This window comes from Octodon degus, unplaced genomic scaffold (genome assembly GCF_000260255.1).
Source record: "Octodon degus isolate 3935 unplaced genomic scaffold, OctDeg1.0 scaffold00159, whole genome shotgun sequence".
Taxonomy (NCBI): domain Eukaryota; kingdom Metazoa; phylum Chordata; class Mammalia; order Rodentia; family Octodontidae; genus Octodon; species Octodon degus.
This window is the reverse complement of record NW_004524735.1, coordinates 2720001-2733648: the sequence shown is the minus strand read 5'-3', so window position 1 is coordinate 2733648 and position 13648 is coordinate 2720001. Positions and strand designations below refer to the sequence as shown.

At 37.9% G+C, this 13648-nt stretch overlaps 1 pseudogene; it reads left to right on the top strand.

Moving 5' to 3' along the window:
* The first annotated feature begins 8839 nt into the window (after positions 1-8839).
* LOC101576579 lies at positions 8840-10504 on the top strand (annotated as a pseudogene).
* Positions 10505-13648: the final 3144 nt, after the last annotated feature.

Sequence of the window (13648 nt, the reverse complement as noted above, 5' to 3'; positions counted from 1 at the left end):
CCGAGATCATATTTTAGCATTGTTTAAAATTGATAATCACTACTTTATTCTTTTCAATTCACGTGCATTTGAGGGCTGCAATAATATATGGCTTTTGAATTCTTTATTTTTAAAAATTTCAGACTTCAAATACAGTACTAGCATAAATCTATTGCCAAATAAGTCATATTTAATCATGTCAGTACCATAAGGAATTCATAAAAATGTGATTATAAAGTCATTTTCATTTCTAAATAATTATAGAACTGGTAAATAATGCCAGCATCATCAACTCTATACATGAACTTATATATATTAAGAATGCAGCATTATTTATAAAACTTCAAGTACAGTCATGTCTATGTGAATAATAAAGAGCTTTCATTTTTCTTTCTATATTTTATAATGAATGCACATTATTTTAACATCAGAAAAAGCATAAATGTAAGATTCTAATTAAAATCACCTTAACATTAAAAAGTAATTAAAACCATTATGTTACTTAAAATCACTGAAAGAATATTGTCCTTATAACTGTTTCACTTGTCGGCATCACATTAAGATGCAAAACAGCAGGTGAATAAAAGAGTGGAATTCTAATTTTAATTGTAAGCATAATTATAAAGGAAAGCTTTCACTACAAATTCTGAAAGAATGAATACAGTGATTAATAAAGATTTCTACCAGTTCAAAGACAGGAAAGAAGTAGGTAATCTAGTCAGAATATATTGAAATGGAACTTACTGTGTATCATACTTTAGGGCTTTAATATTTTAAATGTGTAAAAATGTTTAATAGTACTTAACATTTCTGTTGCTTTTGTTAAACCTTTTTGGCTTAATCCATCAAAAGGTAAAAATTATAAAATCAATGAAATATAAATTTAAATATCAGCATGAATAAGGAATAATCGATCAAACAGAAATATTTTATGTGTATAATTCAGTGAGAATTTGGGTAGGAAGATATAGTTTTACAGCTGTCGCCCGGCATAGCATAAAGCTTTTCGGTCATTCTACCCTTTGAACAAAATTCATTCTTGTGTCTGAAGTCTAGTATTCATTAATCTGCTTCCTGTCACTAGAATTTTGCCTCTTGGTGAATTTTACAGACATAGAATTACATACTAAATAATTTTTGCTGTTTTTTCACAACATGAAATGCTTTTAAAATTTATTATCCTCTTGTACCACTAGTTCATTTTTTCCCATTGTGTGATGCTGTACTGAATAGATATGAAACAGTTCTTCATTCAAAAATTTTGCCTACTAGAAGTAAACCAAATATAAATATTAAAAAACAGACTTTTATTTTTATTTTTATTTTGGTACTGGGAATCAAACTCAGGAGGATGCACTTGCCAGGCAGGTGTTTGTTCCACAGAGCTGTATCCGTGGCCCAAGAACAGGTCTTCATATGAACATATTTTCATTGACCAAATGTCCACACACTAAATGCGTTGGTCATATTAACACATGTAATTAGTCATTCTATCTATGTTCAGTAACAATCTACTTTGTATATGTGCCTGCCTTTATAGGCTCTATTCTGTTATAAAATACCATGTTCTTAATTATTGTAGTTTTGTATAAGCCTAAAACTGAAGTAATATTAAGTCACCAATTTTTTTTTTTAATTTTATTTATTTATTTATTCATTGTGTGTGTGTGGCCAGCTCAGCCCACCAGGGGGCACGGCTCGCTGGCTTGTGGTGCTGGGGGATTGAACCGCGGTCCCTGTGCTTTGCCAAGCTTGTTCCGAGTAGGTGCTTTAGACCACTGAGCCATCTCTCCAGCCCTAAGTCACCAATTTTGTTATTTTAAAAAATTGCTTTATTTACAGATACTCAATACCAGATAACCAAATTTGCATTTATAATTTAAATCAAATGTGTGGACTTTGCCTGTATCCATAGATAAATTTTGATCTGTTAACTAAAGTTTTTTTTTTTTTTTTTTCTTTTGGCAGTACTGGGCATTGAACTCAGGATCTTGCATTTTCCAGGCAAGTGCTTAGTCTACTGAGCTGTCTCCCTGGCCCTTAACTGCAGTTTTTTTAGAGATAGACTAATTTCTTCCTTTTGTTTAGTTATTTATTCTTTTCTACAGTGGCTTATTACTTGAATGTGCAGGTACACATAATTTACTTAAATTTATTTTAAGAACTTCATATTTTTATGTTGTTTTAAATTGTATCACTTAAAATTTTATTTTCCAATTGTTTGCAACTACCTAGGTGTATAATCTTAAAAAGCAAAATCCTTGTGTCTTTGGGGCCACACTAAAATTACTTTTTATTTTTAGTAGATTTTTCTATAATTTTTTGGATATTCTGTATGTATGACTCTAAACATAGTATATAAATATGAAATGATGCAGAAATATTATACATCTTTTCTTTTTTTATTTTTTGTGGAACTGGTGATTGAACTCAGGTCCTTGCACTTGCCAGGCAAGCGCTTATGCTACTGAACTATCTCCCCAGCTCCTATACATGTTTTCAAAATGGAAGAGTGTTCTAAAAGTTTTTCCCTGAAATAACTAAAAAAAACCCTTATTTTCTTAGGCTTTATCCTGTGGTAGAAGAGTATCCTTAGAATGGCATTTATTTAGGCAATAAGGAAAAACTAAAGCTTCTCTTGTGTGTTCCATGTAACAATAAATTCATTTTATCATGTGTGAAATTTCAAAGTATAGAAATTTTGTGATAAATACCCTGGAGGCAGAAAATCCCATTTTCCGAAATACCTCTTTTTAAAAATTTCACAGATACCTCTTTGTTTATCTTTATTTGAATAAGCACACATTTTATCCCCAGTTTATATTTATCAGGGCTTAGCAATAAAATTAGGCATTCTTAGCCAAAATAAAAGTGAAAACACACAGTTTTTGACAGCTTCAGTGAAAATGGTGAAAAAGATTCCATTTCCCAGGTATTTCACACCTGCATAGATAAGTATTTGTACCATAATGTTAGTTAACGGTTCCAGCTCCCTCCAACCCCATTACTTAAATTATGTGATTCTTTGATGAACCTTTGATTTTACTGATGTTTATTGTTTTAATTTTTCATCTACTTATTCATGAGGCAAACATTTACACAGAAATAAAACTTGCAAGATATGCTAATCAAGTCAGTTCATTAAAATGTAAAGTATCATATGGGGCAAGCAAGCAATATTTGAACCTCTCAAATACCGATGGAAAAAAGATAACTATGCTGACATAGTTTCAGGACACAACGTGATTTGGGTAACTTCACTGAGCACTCCTCATGAGTCAGTGTGACGGTGAAAATTGTAAGTTGGGTGTGACCAACAAATATGGTTGTTCAATTTTTAAATTTCATTATAGTAGAAGACCTATTGCCCTTAATCCTCCTCTTAATGCTCCCTCTTGATTTCCACTTATCTCTAATTCTTTCTGCTTTCTGAAGCAGTGCTTTCGTGTGGTGCAATTAAACAGAAGGTGAAAGCTGGGTGTAGGAATCTCAGCACTCAGGAGGCTGATGCGGGAGGATTGTTGCAAGTTCAAGACCAGCCTGGGCTATGAAGTGAGTTCAAGGCCACCCTGAGCTGCATAGGGTGGCCCTGTCTCAAAAAAGACAAAAAATAAATGCTAGTGACTGTGCTGAACGCCACCAAGTAGAAAGTCAGGCACCTAGAAGCATCAGGGTGTGTCCCCTCAGGAGCTGGGCCTGGCACAGGGTGACTTTCCATTGTCTCATGAACTCAAAGTGATCATGGAAAGAAAACATTCTGAATTGATTCCTGACATTGAGGCTGCCAGAGAAATGAAACTAAGGCCACCCTGGAAAGGACTGGGGATATAGCTCGGTAGCATAAGCACCAGCCTGGCAAGTGCAAGGTTCAGAGTTCAAGCCTTGGTACAACAATAACAACAAGCAAACAACCACCACCAACAACAACAAAAGAAAGACACCCAGGGAAGAGAACTTCAGGAAATCCTTCAGAGAATGACCACAATAACTGGATAAGTGTGTGCAAAGTGAGGGGGAGCATTCTGAGTGGGACTGATGACAAAGTGTCTTCTACCAGCCAAATGTTTAAAAATTTAAACGTTCATTGTGCTTTTTGATCACATCTCATATAGAATTTACCCCAGTTGGAAATTTCTAGGAAGTCATTGTGATCCTTACTGAAATGAATATGAGCACATCTTGGCATTATGAGGTTTCAGGCAGTAAATCTAAGGGAAAGGATTCATGTTAATGATGGGCTTGAATGTTACTTGTTTAGGAGTCTGTATGACGTGTTTCATTGCAGCTGGTCACTGTGTTCAAACTAAGTTGAATTTTGACAGAGTTACCAGGTTACAGTGAAATAGCAATCATCTCAAAAATCACTGGGAAGGTTACTTTATAGGACTTGGGCTAAATTCTGAGATCCCGAAGTAAAGGCCACAAACATTTGAAACAGTCAGGAGGGCAGCACCACCAGCACATCCTAATTTTTCTACAAACCAAATTCCAAAACTCACTGCACTTTACATTTGCCTTCATATCTATGTTGTTGTAAGGTTATCTTTGCTGACCCTCCTCTTCCCTCCCCTTTTAGGTTCCTCGGCTTCACTTAGGAGGGGATGGAACACATATGTGCTTTTGTGTTTATGTTGTAGAAAGCAACACCCTGGTCAACTACTCATTGCTAAACTGCTGTTGGCTAAGGAGCCCCCTAAGACAGATTTGGGAAGACGGAATCAGGCTGACCCCAGGCATCTTGGAGGCAGCTAGCTGGGTGTGCGCATTGGATGGACTCGACTGGTGGTTTCTGCAGATCAGTGGGGCGCTGGTGGAGTGGAGGGGCCGACTGTCCCAGCCCAGCCCATTTGAGAGGCGTGGATCAGAAGAACACCTGACAGCACTTCTGCGACGCTCACATCTCTGGGACAGCGGCCAGGCGGCAGAGTCACTCAGTGCAGAAGTGTAACTGCATCCGCATATGACTGCACATGGGAACCTGGGAAGGTTTTTAGGGCCGTGTGTGGATGTAATGTGATTGCCACGTTTGCCCATTTCCATGGAGCAATGCCAAGAGCTGGTCAAGGCCATCACCAAAGTATCCTGTGCTTTGGGCTAGATCCCGTCCGGAGTCTTTTGTCTCCATGGACAGCTTCTTTCTCAAGCTCACCCTGTTAGCATTTAGTTTTTGTTGCGTATAAATTAATTGGGCTCTAGAGTCATTTGATTACTATTATTTTTATTATTCATATGCAAAAATACAAGTTAATTATGTCTCATTAAATTAACCTGTACTAGTAATGAAAATACAATTTGCTAAATGAACTAAGAACAAATGACTAGACTCTTTTGACAGTGACTATTGTCACAATTATTCCTGTAATCTTTTATTTCTTATTTTGTTTTATAATTAACACATGAGGACAGCCCACCTCTGCTGTACCTGCCAAGAATATCTCAGGTGGAGTATCTTGTTCCCTCAGCTGCGCTCTCCAGCTGCCAAGAACAATGAAGCATGGAGGGAGAAACGATTCTCTTTGACTTTAAGTATAGTTTATGCCTTTCATTTTAACTTCTGTCTGCAAACGTGAGTATGTCTCACAGTTGGAATATAGATTTTATATCCAGAAGGTATATTACAATGACTCTTCTATGGCTAAATCCTGTGGACCCTGTTCATTTCTTTTAAACAAACTTTATTGTGAGCCAGTTTTTCCAGTTTTGCCCAGTTAGAAACAATAGTTTATTAGCTTCTAGTGTTTCTAAGCATTCGGTTAAGTAGTGCCTTACGGCCATTGAGTGCTTCAAGACGTTTATTAGCTTAAATAATGCTTTAGTTGTCACATCTCCTGGGTTTCCATGTAAAACAGAAGGGAGAGAGAAAGAGATTGAGAGAGAGAGAGACAGACAGACAGACAGACAGACAGACAGACAGAGGAGAGAGAGACACAGAGAGAGAGAGAGACAGAGAGACAGAGAGACATAGACAGAGACAGAGAAAGAGGAGAGAGGAAATTCAATGTAATGTAACTGGCCATTTAGACAGTGACATTTAGTTCTAGATAGGATTAAGTGAATTTTTAGGTATTTTCTTTAAAAATGCATACATATATAAAAAGGTAGTATTCTCATTTTGGGTTACGATTTTTTATTTTTCAAAGCCTGGTTAATATTTATATATCATGTTTCACTTCCACACCTAAGATTTCTTCAAGTTCCAAGGATGGATTTTCTTTCATCTTTCTTTCAATTTACAGTATTTTGGGAGAGCACTTGGTGAAATTAACTAAAATTTCATTTTATTCCTTCACACAGGCTGGCTAGCATTTTGTAGCTCACTCTATTGTACTGTCAGACATGCAGTTTTCTGTATATTGCCATGGGTGAATAGTTCTCTAAGTCAATGCTATAAAAATTGCATTATTTAAATCTATTTTACTTTGTACTACAAGTAACTGTTTTGGCATTCCACTGAGACAATACTTCTGTACAAATAATTGAAAAGTAAACTATCATAACACCCACAAAATTATAAATGAAACAAATCTTACATGCACTGTCACAAAAAATAGAGTAACTGTACTCTAAATTGAAGTATTTTTATTATGGAAGCTAGAACAATGGCAATAATTTTTGAAGAAAAAATGTGCTCCTGCAGTTTTGATGGCCCAAAATATTGATTTTCGCCTAACAGATGAAAATTGGTTTTCAACGTACGTGCACGTAGAGTTAGGGTGACAGCCACTGGGTCTACTGCATTTCTGATCTCAAATCATATGACACTTTTACTCTGACTTGAGAGACCTCCAGCCATGGATGCTTATGTTATCTTAAACTGTGTTTATTCAGAACACTGTGAGTTCTTTTATTTATTTATTTTTTCTTCTTTTTTGCGGAACTGGGGATTGAACTCAGGCCCTGGTGCTTGCCAAGCAAGCACTTATTCTACTGAGCCATCTTCCCAGCCCCACTGTGAGCCCCATTCTTTGTTATCAGACTTTTCTTCTCCTTAAATTCTTCATGCCCCTTTTTTCCCTTCCCTCTGCTCATACACCTTGCCTTTCACCCTTTTATGTATTTAGCAGTTATATTACTAGATGTGCTTTGCAAATGTAATGCTTTAGTGTGTTTCATTATGTTGTTGCTAATTTTTCCCAAGTGATGAATTCCTGGGAGTAGAATTATAACACCCATAACTGGCCTGGAGAAGCTAGGTTAGTAGTACACGTCTGTAACCGCAGCACTCAGGAAGGCTGACTGCAAATTCCAGTCTCACCCGGACAACTTGGAGAATTACTGAGGTCTTGCTCAAAATAAAAATAAAATGGATTTGAGAGGCAGTTCAGGGCAAAGGCCTTAGGCTCAATCCCTGGTACTGCAAAGACGGAAAATGATTTGCTGAGTGAGAGGTCTTGCATGTGCTCACAACTACTGGGGGGAAAATAGGCAACGTGTGCAGTGACCAATTAGCTTTATTATGTCAGCCACTATAGAATACATATGTTTTGGGGTACTTCGCTTGGAATACTGCTGTAGATACGTATCGTATAATGATAATCATAACATTGTATACTACAAAGTTATACAACTTTTGGGCTAGGGACTTAGCTAAGTGACAGAAAAGGTGCATGGTGTGCTGGGAGCCCTGAGTCCAACACCCAGAACCACAAAAACAAATAAGTAAAAATAAAGTTTTACCCACACCTACAGTTTTTGTTTGCCATCCTTCAAGAAAGCTGGGGGCAAAATTTCCATGTTTACAATGTTACATAGTTGTTTGTGTGTTTTACCATATTCTATTTAAAGTTGAAAATAATATTTTAACAAATTAACATGGAATATGAGTATATTTAACATTTAACTCTACATAGAACCATGAATGTACTTATGGATTTTTTTTATTTTTATTTTATTTTTTTATTTATATTTTATTTTTTTTTATTTATTTGAGAGAGAGAGAGAGAGAGAGAGAGAGAGAGAGAGAGAGAGAGTGGTGTGTCTGTGTGTGGCCAGCTCAGCCCACCAGGGGGCAGGGCTGGCTGGCATGTCGTGCTGGGGGATTGAACCACGGTCCCTGATGCTTTGCCAAGCTTGTTCCAAGTAGGTGCTTTAGACCACTGAGCCATCTCTCCAGCCCCTATGGACTTTAATATATATATAGATGTATATAACTATAGATGTCTATATTATATATCTATATCTCCTCTATATGTTATTAGAAGAAAGTCATATAGTACTTTTGTCTGAATATTATAACATATTCAATGTTATTTTTATGGTGACTGTTTTGTGGTTAATATTAAGAGCTAAGTATGTAAGCCGCGGCGGCCTTTGCGGGGCTTATGCAGTATCTTTTCCTGTTTGCTGGCTAACCGACAGTCTCAGGAACAAACAAGTGTGCCTTTTATTTCTCATATCTTTAAATAATCTTTTCCCATCTGGAAGGCCGACCCTGCCGCACACATGCGTCCCTGGAGGAGGGCCGGGCTCGCTGCATGAGGGGGCGGCTGCGCCCAGGGAGTCGCGACAATGCTACTGTCGCGAGGAGCCCAGCTCTCCTTGCATGTTTAGAGAAGGCGACTGCGGCTGCTCCCTGCCGCCCGCTCTGCCCGCAGCTCTGGGCCTCAGCCCTCCGCGCGCCCCGTCACACTCAGCATCCCTCCCTCTCTTCTTCTCTCCCCTCACCCTTCCGACCTCGGCCAGCCAGCGCTGAGGTCTCGGCTCCCGGAGAGCACACTGCCAGACTGCCCGGCGGCATCGCCCTCGGCCCCTCTGTGCCTGGCCTAGAGCACGGTGACATTTATTTTTAATTTATTATTACTACTTTATTTGAAACAAAAATTGTAACAAAATTTCAAAACAAGAAAACAGGAAGGTAACAATGCGTAATACACTGTGTAAAGTTATCTTTAAATTGGTTACTTAAAAAAGAAGAAAAAAATTGATTACTTAGAGTACAAAATATAGGCATTTAATTATCCAAGGAATATTAACAGACACCTATCTCTCCATTAATTTACAGAAGTTTCCTAATTTCTATTTGCTAATTATAACTATCTTCATTATCATGCATATAATCATTCCCCTTCCTTTCTCCTTTCCCCCATCCCACTTTCTCTTTCCTTTTAAGCAGTTTCTTCTCACTTTACAGTATCTGTTGTACATTTTGGATCTTATTTACTCTTACAGTTTCTCACATTAGGGAGACAATGACTTTTACACTTGTGTGTCTTGTTTATTTCATTTAATAGTATGGTCTAACAGTTACATCCATTTATCTACAAAGTCTCCATTTTACCCTTCCCATGGCTGAGTGAAAAGTTCATTTTTTTTTTTTTTGAAATCCGTTCCTCAGTCGATAGGCATTTGGGTTGTCTCCACCCTCTCTCTGCCTGCTACAATCTGTGCTGCTATAAACATGGGTGCATATACATGCTGTAGCACAATGTTTTTAATTCTTCTTGGAAGATACGCAGGAAGAAAAGAGTTGGGTTGAGTGGGACCTTCAATCCTAGTTTTTAGAAGAGTCTCCACGCTGATTTTCTCAGTGGTGGCAGCAGTCCACTCTCCCACCAAAAGAAGAGAAGGGCTCCTTTTTCCCCACACCTCCTCCAGTATGTGTTATTGGTTGATTTCTTGAAAATAACCATTCTTTCCGTGGTGAGATGAAATTTCAGTGCTGCTTTAATTTGCATTAATCACATGACCAGTAACATTTAGCATGGTTTCACATATTTATTTGCTGTTTGTATTTCTTCATCTGAGAAACATGTACTCATTTCAGATGACAATTTTTAGATTTAAACCTTAAATTTGGGAGGTCTGGACGTGAGTCTTGCCCATCAGGGACACTACTGACCACCTAGCCCAGCTTCTGTCTTCTTGTCCATCTTTCTCATCCCTGCCACTGTGTCTCCCAGAGTAGAACCACTCACAGTAAGACCAACAGATCCCTACATTTGGTGCCCGAAAAGGATGCTCGAGCGAAGACACACAGCAGCCAATCATCAGGGAGACTTTCCACTTGGTATCTAAGAGAGATGAAAATGTTCGTAATTTCCTAGAAGGAGGATTTTGGTAATCAGTCTAAGGTATGTAACTTACTGTGACCTAAGGAGTTAAAACTAATTAATTGGAGGCTCTGACAACAAACTGATCTATAGACATTATGCGGCACTGTATTTTGTTTTCTGTGTGGATTCTTCAGAAAGTGAACATGGTATTTCAGATGCAATTCAAGTATTTGTGGAAACATTAGACTAATGTTTTGAAAATGTGTGAACTGGATTTAGTTTTCCATGTAGACAAGGTTCACAATATTCTTGCAGAAATGGTGATGGAGGGAATAATATTGGAGACCAAGATGAATGAAATTGTTACACAAATTGATGCACAAAATAAACTGGAGAAACCTGAGGTTGGCTCAGCAAGAGCTCTAGCCCGTGCTGTATCAGGGGTAACAAACATGAACCTTCCTGAGACCCCGAGAAATATTAACATTGGTGATGTCAGTATAAAAATGCCAAAATTGCCCTCCTTTAAATAAAATATTAAAAAGGCCACTCCCAGGTGAAGCCCAGAGGATAAGTCATTTAAGTTTACCATAAAGTGAGTTACCAAAAATGGAGGAGGAGTGTTTTAACTTTTTGCTCTTGAATTTAAATCAAGGTACTGTATAGAAGTTGTGCAAAATCAGTATGAAAGGTCAGTGTTGCTTTTCTCGCTTAGTGATTTTAAATAAATTGTATAGCTGCAGTATGATTTTTTTGGTTGCTGTTTTCTAAACTGCATTCCTGCACCCACCTTAGGCATGCCTCTATGTATTGGTTCTCAAGTATTTCAAAAGTGAGGCATTTCTTTAATTATGTACAACCCAAGATGCTAGTGTTTTGCATGGATCACAAGTACACCATTCTTTAGTTCTTTCTGCTCCTTGTCACAACTTTTAAAGAACCAAGCATGTATTGCATGAAAACATGATGAGCTTTTCCTCTTTGTTTAAATAAACTCCAAGGTAACTGGATTGCTAGAGCACTTTTCCGTTTGCCTGATTTCTACCTTAGCAATAATAGTTTTATGACCTTTTGACTCAAAGTAAATAAAGTATATTTATCATTGTTAATAAAGTTGGGAGGTCTTTTTTTTTTTTTTTTTTGTATTTTAGGGAATGGTCTACAGGGTGTTCAGTGTCTCACTACTAGATCAGACTGTAGTGGTCCACCTGTTTACAGCCTCCCAAGAGCTGGGATTATAGGTGTGCGACACCCCGCCCAGTCTCAATTACTGTTTCAGTGTGCCCTGAGGGTGGAGCCAGCACAGCAGGCTCGGTGAGGGATCAAACCTCCCACCCCTGTGCCTACTTGCAGGTGCTTTAATTCGCTGAGCTATTTGGCAGGCCCAGGGAGGTCTGAATGTTATGTGTTCTTTATATGTTCTTTTTTCCCAATAATTTTATTGATAAACAAATAGCAATGAGACAGTTTCAAATCAAATTGGCAGCACAGCTCAATAATAACACATTGCATACATTCTTCCTAGTGGTTAATTGCTGTACAAGATGCGGACATTAGAACAAATCACTCTATTCATTAAGAGAATGTAACTATATATCTATCCTAACCACTTTGAATGCACAGATACAAAATGGACATTCATCTGTATCCCCTTTTTTTGTTAGGTTCCATCATTTAAATATTTTAGGTATGAACTCAGCAAAATATTCTAAAAGAGTCCAGTAGCCCATAATAGCATTGGGTCTTCTGCTTGACTGGCAATGTCAGAAATTGTTGACCTGAGTTCCCTACAGCTCAACGTAACAGCATGGCTTTGCTTTTTATATTTCATGTTTATACTTTTCTGCTGGATGGTTAAGACCAAGGTAAAGCAGGACCTATGCAACAAGAGTTTTACTCTACTTCAATCTGGTAAAAGCCATTTATGTGTTCTTGACAGTAATTCTTTGTCTGAGGAACAGCTGGAAAGCATTTTTCCCCACACTGTGGGCTGTCTCTTCACTTTGTTGGTAGGTGTTGCTCTGCAAAGCTTTTTAATATGGTGAAATTCCAATTGTTGATTCTTTGTGATAGTTCCTGCGTAATTGGGGTTTTATTACAAAGATTTGTGCCTACACCAATGTCTTCAAGAGCATTACCTAGTCTATCTTTCAGCAGATTTACTGTTTCTGTTTTAATAGTAGACCTTTTATCCATTTCAATTTTATTTTAGTGCATGGTGAGACATATGGGACAAATTTTAATCTTTGGCATGTACAGAGCCTATTTTTCTACCAGCATTTATTAAAGAGGCTATCTTTCTTCCAGTGAATGTGTTTGACAGCCTTGTCAAAGATCAGGTGGCTGAGTATGTCTAGAGTTGTTTCTGCATCTTCTAATCTTTTGCATTGATCTTTGGGCCTGTTTTTTGTTGTTTTGCTAGTACCATGCTGCATGAGGGTGTGTGTGTGTGTGTGTGTGTGTGTGTGTGTGTGTGTGTGTGTACGCGCAGGGTCTCACTATGCACTCCTCCTGTTTTCAGCTTCCCCAGTGCTGGGATTACACCCAGTCCGCACTGGGTCACGGGCTCAGCACACCAAGGGTTGGGGCCAGCGTGGCATGTGGTGTTCCAGGCTGGTTTTAATCACAGTAGCTTTAGAGTATAATTTCAAGTCAGGGACTCTGATGCCCCTGCCTTGCTTTTGTTCCCATTATTGCCTTTTCTATTCTAGGTCTGCTCTGGTTCCAAACAAATTTCAGTACTGATTTTTCTAATTCTATAAGACATGATGTACGACTTTAGATTCAAACTGCATTAAATCTATAAAACAATTTTGAAAATATTGGCCATTTTCACTGTTGGATCTTCCTACCCAAGAGCACAGTGTAGCTTTCCATTTTCTGCTGTCCTGTTCAATTTCCCTTTTAGAGTATTATTTCAGAGTACTGTACAGAGTTTTCAAAATAGAGTCTTTTTCTATCCTTCGCTAGATTGATTCTTAGGTATTTCATTTTTTGGATGCTATTGTGAAATGTGCTATTTCCCTTACTTCTTTCTCAGTGAGTTTGTTACTTGTGTATAGGCTGGCATTTGATTTTTGAGTGTTGACTCTGTTTCCACCCAGGCTACTGAATTTTCTTATTAAATTCAGCAGGTTTCTTTTAGTGTAGGTTTGGCGGTCTTCTGTGTAGACTATGATGTCATCTGCAAATAATGATAATTTAACTTCTTCCTTGTCTATCATAATCCCTTTTACTTCTTTCTCTTGTTTAATTGTTCCTGCTAAATTTTCCAGGACTATGTTGAATAAGAATGGAGGCAGGAGACATCCTTGGCTCATTACTGATTTCACAGGGAGAGCTTTCAGGTTTTCTTCATTGAGTGTGGCGTTGGCTGTTAGTTTGCCGTGGATGGCTTTCATCACACTGAGAAAACGCCCATATATTCCAATCTTGTGTAGGCTTGTTATCATGAATGGTGCTAGACTTTGTCAAAAGCTTTTCCTCCATCTATTGAGATGGCCGTATGATCTTTCCCTGGGCTCTGTTAATATGGTCTATTACATTTATTGATTTACACGTGCAAAAACATCCCTGCATCCCTGGAATGAATCCCACTTGGTCATGTTGTATAATCTTGATGATTTGCCAGTAACTTATGGACGATTTGGGCATCTATGTTGGTTATTGGGATTGGC